Raw genomic sequence first — 6,734 nt, 5'->3', positions numbered from 1 at the left:
ATTCCAATTCTATTCAACAACCATCGAACACCTTATCATACGGTCTAAACAATCTTTTGAATAATGTGCTATACCATTCTGCTATAATATTATATACATAAACCAAAAACATAACTCAATTTCAAACTCATTTCTAGCAGCCAACTCCACAGCTGACGCATGTAAACACACTTATTGCACGTTTTAAATGTGTGAGTAACATTTAAAAGCAATATTAGCAATTTTCAGCTCAAACATCGTGCAACCGCAAAGCGAAGCACTCAAACGAAATTTTTGGTTGTAGATATTCAGTTGTGTTGCACAAGTTGGCGGGCGAACATTGGTTATAGTGCGTAGTTGGAAGAAAAAAAAACGTTAGAAATATAAATTTAAAACTGGCGTTAGAAAAATATTTTACGATTTTATTAAAAGTAATAAAATAAATAAATAAAAAACGAATACGTCGATAAAAATCGTTTGATAGTAAAAAAGTTTAACAACCACAACGCGTCATCAAAGCGGTAAAGTGAAGGTTCAAAAAAAAAAATTTTTTTTTAATCCGAATTAGAATAAGAAATTCTAAAATTTACAAAATTTCATTGTTCTGTGTTGTTGCTTTTATTTTTATTATTATTGTTATTTAATTTTTCAAAATTTTATTAATGCAGAACGTTTAAAGGTGCGGTAAAAGGTGAAATGCGAAGGCAAGACATTGGAGCGTAAACGTTAACAAAAAAAAAAAAAATAATTTAAAACGAAAAGTGTTTTTAAAAATTTTTATGAATTTATTTGTTTCTTATTAAAAAATATTTTATTATATTTCGTATATAAATTTTTTTTGTGTATTCAATGTTTTTTTTTTTTTGTTTTTGTGCGATTTTATGAGAGATCGCGTTGTGAATTAAACGCTGACAAATCAAATTCAAAATTAAGGCAAAGCTACAAATGTTTTTATTAAAATAAAAAAACAAAGCTAAAGCAAAAACAAAAAAAAACAATCTACAGGTGGTTGTGTTAACTATAAATGCTGCTATTGTTGTTGTTATTATTGTTGTCGCCTCTTCTCGTTATTATTTGTTCTAGTATTGTTACTACTACTGTTGTTGTTGTTTGTTTCTGTTATTGAATTTCGCATTTACTTATGACTGAAAATTGAATGGCATCAAGTCGATCCGTTGTAGGCCGGCAGCGTTTGCATGATTAAATTGTATGATTAATAGAATTTAAAAGAAATCTACAAATTGTTAATAAATGAATTATTTACAATACAACAACAACAACAACAACAACAACAAAACTGATATATTAAAAATAATATAAAAAAAAATTTAAATGAAAAAAGTTAAGACTTCAATTTAGCGCTGTGCTCACCTTGTGGCATGATTCATCGCGGTTTTAAGTCATTTATTGTTACTTTTTCCCCTCATCTGTTTTCAATAAATTTTATCATATATACCGTTTATTTTATGTATGTATGTATGTATGTAACTGCATATGCAAGAAGAAAATTAAAAGATTACAACCAAAAGTATTGAAAAATAAAAAAATAAAACTCTTCTTCTTCTGTTTTATTTGCCAAAGCAGTTGCTGCTCTTTTCGCATGTTCTTTTCGCCTCAGGTTAAGCTGCCGTCACTTACCAAAACACGGCTAAGAAAGCAGCAAAAATAACAGCAGCGGCGGCAACAATGATAATGTTAAATAAATGCAAATAAAACGAGAAGCAAAACAACAACAAGCAAATCAATTAAATAATATATCAGCTTATACATATGTACGTACGTATGTAGCAGCTTGAAGTTGTATGCACGTTCATATGTGTGCGTGTGTATGACACACACGGCTTACCTGTAGACTGTAGACTTTTGCCCAAAACAATTGTTTTTGCTGCTGTTAACTTCTGTCAACTTCTTTCTGCTGACTGTTTCTTCTTTGTTGTTATATTTTTTATATTTTTGAACGAACTACCACAGCCCGGCTGACTACCTCGGTTGGCTGAGACAATGATATTTGTGCTTGTGCTTGTGCTTGTGCCATTGTGATTCTTATTTCCAACTTTGCCAACTTTGGTCTGTCTGTCAATCTCTCCAAAGGCTTGCAATATTAACAGGCCAAAGTTCAAACTGCAAATGCAGTCAATCATTTTGTTAATAAATTAATTATTACGTCGTCATGATTTCGTTAATGCGATATCGCTTCGATGTAAAATGTAGGGAAACCAAAGACAAGAAATCGTCACTCAATTTAATTTGCTTTTCTTCTTGTAAATTTACAAATAAAATGCGGCGCTGTAGGATGGAGGCGAACTAAGGCAGATCCATTAAAAGTAAGTTTTTTCTTGTATTTTAATTTTTTTTAAACAATTTAAATTAAAACTTTCGAATTAAACAATTGTATGAAATTCATTCTTTTTTTTAATTATTACTTCAAATTGAATTATTTTTGTCTTTCATTGATATAGCACACAAGTAGGCAATTTATAAAATTTATAAAAAATTTATAATTTCATAAAATTTTAATAATTTATAAAATTAATATAAAATAATAATAAAATAATAATAAAATTATTATAAAATAGTAATAAAATTATTATGAAATAATAATAAAATTATCATAAAATAATAATAACTATTTATAAAATAACATTAAACTAATTATAAAATATAACAAAATTATTATAAAATATTAATAATATTATTATAAAATACTAATAAACTAATTATAAAATAACAATAAACTAATTATAAAATATAATAAAATTATTATAAAATAATAATAATATTATTATAAAATAATAATAAACTAATTATAAAATAACAATAAACTAATTATAAAATATAATAAAATTATTATAAAATAATAATAAAATTATTTCAAATAATAATAAAATTATTATAAAATAATAATAAAATTATTGTAAAATAATAATAAAATTATTATAAAATAATAATAAAACTACTATAAAATAATAATAGAATTATTACAAAATAATAATAAAATTATTAAAATATAATAATAAACTAATTATAAAATAACAATAAACTAATTATAAAATACAATAAAATTATTATAAAATAATAATAATATTATTATAAATTACTAATAAACTAATTATAAAATAATAATAAAATTATTGTAAAATAATAATAAAACTATTATAAAATAATAATAGAATTATTACAAAATAATAATAAAATTATCATAAAATAATAACAAAATTATTATGAAATAATAAAATTTTTATAAAGTAATAGTAATAATTATTATTTATTAATATTTTTCACTTTTTGTATATTATTACGTACATTTTATCTGTAAATGTTTACTTATTGGAAAATACAATTCACTTACTATATGTTATTTTTCATGTATATTTTTTATGTGTATTAATATTTGGTTATTATTTATTATTATTTGTTTAAATATAAATATTTTATATTATATGTTATAATTTAATTGTTATATGTTATTATTTATTATTTATATTATTATTTTATATTATTATTAACATATAATATATTTTTATATCATTATTTTATAATCATATTTACTTTTTCTATATTATTAGTTACTTTTGTATAATTATTTGATTATATATAAATATTAACTTATCATATATTATTATTTCTTTCTTTTTCTTATTTGGCACTAAAGTCCAGTATGAACCTTGGCCTCTCTTATTCTTATTTCTTTATTTTATATTATTATTAACAAGTAATATACCATATATTTATTTCATTATTATGTGATATTATTTACTTTATTTATATTGTTACTTACTTATTATATGTTATTATTTACTTATTATATATTAATATCTACTTATCTCATATTATTATTTTTAAAATATTTTATTACATTACTTATTTTATGCTATTACGTATTTACGGAATGAATTTTATTATATACCTAATATATATTATTATTTTCATAATATATATAGTAATAATATATATTTACTTATTACTTATTATTATATATTTACTTATTATTTACTTATTATACATTATTATTTTTTTATATCTTCGGATAGCATCATCTATGTTACGTTGTAAAATTTTCAAAGCTTATTATACAGACTATTGTATCATCTATTGCATTTGAATTATGGGGTGCTCAGTGTCGTCTTTGGCTGCATCTCTGCATCTCTGCATAAAAATTTCAGATTGTTTGTGAAGAGGTATTTTTGAAATACCTCAATTCCTAAATTCTGTGACCAGAAAGGAATTGAGTAGATACTAGTTTACTTTCCCAGTTTTTTATCTGACCATTTCGCTGCGTTCAATCGTCCTCAAACGCGGTCAAGCAGAACTAACGTCTGTAACGGCGACCTCAGTATGTAAGTAAGCCTAATATCTTGAATTCTGTGGTAATATCACAAAACATATGTTATCTGTGTCTTAACTAATCGAATTTTGTTTATTCTGTGTCTAAGAATTGATACCGAACAGTTCCATTTATATCTTTAAGATCTTTGAGATATATATAAGAGATATAAGAGATATAAGAATATATATAATAAAAAGTAAAAAATTATAAATTTTAAAAAATAATTTTGTATTATTCTCTATTACAAATTAAATTTGTAATATAAAGAAATCATTCACGAATTTTTAATAGAAAATTCTCCAAAAATGATGATTTCATCAAATATAAAATCTCTCTTCTGCTTAATGTATTATGTATTAAATTTTTTTTAAATGTAATTTACGATTAGTGTAATTAGTATGTAGTTTATAGAAATCATGGGTGTGGTTTTAAGTACTTATTGTATTCACATAATATATTATAAATGCAATATATGAACATATATATATAGAAAATTTATTGTATATATAACGTACGTATAGCAAACAATAAAGCATTGTAATGAAAAAACTATTATAAACTAAATTAAATTTATTATAAAAAGTATATTTTCAAATAATCACGAATATGAAATTAAAAAAATTTTGATAATAATTTAATTATTTGTTTTTCTAATAATCAACGTTATTGTAATTATTATTATAAATGCACTTGAACTTAATAATTTGCAAATTGATGGCTGTTATCAAAATGTAGTATAACGAAAATGTGAAAGCTCAAATTTATGATTTATATATATATTTTTTTTATTTACTATATTATCTTCATATGCTGATAAACTAAGAGAGCTCAAAAATAAGAGAGCTCAAGACCTAAGAGCGCTCAAAAACTAAGAAAGTTGAGCAATTAAGAGAGCTCAGAAACTAAGAAAGTTCGAAAACTGAGAAAGCTCAAAGAAAGAACTTAAATGATATTATGTTTGATCAACTCTAGGTAATTAATATTACCCACGACATCCGTCAACATAGCTATAAATATGAATTAGAGTCATAAAATCCGGTTACCAGTTTTACAAAATTGAAATGAATCAATTGATTTGGACTTACGAGTGTCTATGGTAAATACGTACTATCCTTCAAAGAAATCCTACAATATAAATATTAGTGGTTAAATGGAAACTATAGGAAGAAGAAAGTACCATAAATGTGTACTGTAGTGAAAAATCTTAAAACGCTAAATATATATATATGTATATACCTACATGCATTTATATGCATATATTTTTATATGTATATTTTCTTTTGGGTCCAGAACGTATGAAATAAAACTGTTTGTTGAGGCTGCTCTGTTGTAAATGGAATCTCAAGATATGCTACTTTTTAAGTTTAAGGTTAAAAAAAGCTGTTTTGTATAAAATTACTCTGCAGTTATGTTTACTTTCGATCTTTTATAGTCAAAACAACATTTAAAAGCTTAGCAAAATATATAGCATAGCATAAAAATATTCTCTGTTAATTGGGAAGTATATTTATTGCCTCCACTATATCAAAGTCCGCTCAAATTAAGATTAATTAATAGGTGATCAGTTTAAAACAGAGAAATGAACGAATCAATGTAATTCATATAGCCAATACCTTGTTTTTATTGAACGCTTGAAGTTGACTTGGCTGAAAAAAGTGCACTAGAACTCACAAGATAGTATTTGATTGCATTCTCCTATGGATTCTCTATCGAACATGTTGTGTGTCGATAATTCTAATTTATTAAAACTTTAATAAAACGAAAGTGTTTTGCATAACAGGGCCTCGCCTTCTATATTGCCTCGATAGAATCATTTAAACAGATATTAAAAAGTGTGCATGTGTGTGGTTTTTCTAATATGCATTTGCATAAATGAAATATAATATTGAAATAAAAATAAAATCGTATGAGATTGTGTTTGAAATGCAATGGAATAAAATTTTATTATTTTGAAATGACTGTGTTCAGTTCATCTTACATTCAACAGATACTTTTCAGTTGTATTCTCGGTTGTCAATAAAGTTCTCTTTCTCTATTCACCTCGCTTGGTTGCACAATAACAGCTTGGATTGTTTTTAACAATAATTTTGAAACTGGTTTTATTATAGAAATAAATATATCAATAAACAATGAAATAAAATTTAAACAATTTGCGATTTTTCTGTGTATTCGCGAGAGATTTGCCAAATTGTGGAAGAGTAACCAACACACGACAATTAATTGATTGACACTCCAACTTGAACAATATATAATAAATTATAAAAACAATTTAGATTTGAAATTTTTAATAAAAATAATAACATTTAATGAAATTTCAATTCAAGTGAAGTGCAAGGTCTCAACAGCAATAAACTGCTAGACTGAATATACATGCGGTCATAGTCGAGTTCATGAGTTGGTTCGAAACTGTATGTATAGGATGACATCA

The 6,734-nt window shown here is 23.9% G+C and overlaps 1 protein-coding gene across 1 annotated transcript in view; it reads left to right on the top strand.

Annotated features, from left to right (window-relative positions):
* The first annotated feature begins 305 nt into the window (after positions 1–305).
* The window catches only part of LOC119690151 (putative uncharacterized protein DDB_G0277255), a 98,658-nt gene continuing 92,229 nt past the window's right edge, over positions 306–6,734 (top strand). Inside the window, exon 1 of the mRNA XM_038105141.1 lies at positions 306–511. The gene's annotated coding sequence lies outside the window, so the exon portion shown is untranslated. The remainder of the gene's footprint in view (positions 512–6,734) is intronic.

This window comes from Teleopsis dalmanni, chromosome X (assembly GCF_002237135.1).
Source record: "Teleopsis dalmanni isolate 2A chromosome X, ASM223713v2, whole genome shotgun sequence".
Classification (NCBI taxonomy): domain Eukaryota; kingdom Metazoa; phylum Arthropoda; class Insecta; order Diptera; family Diopsidae; genus Teleopsis; species Teleopsis dalmanni.
This window is presented reverse-complemented; position numbering and strand designations above follow the sequence as displayed.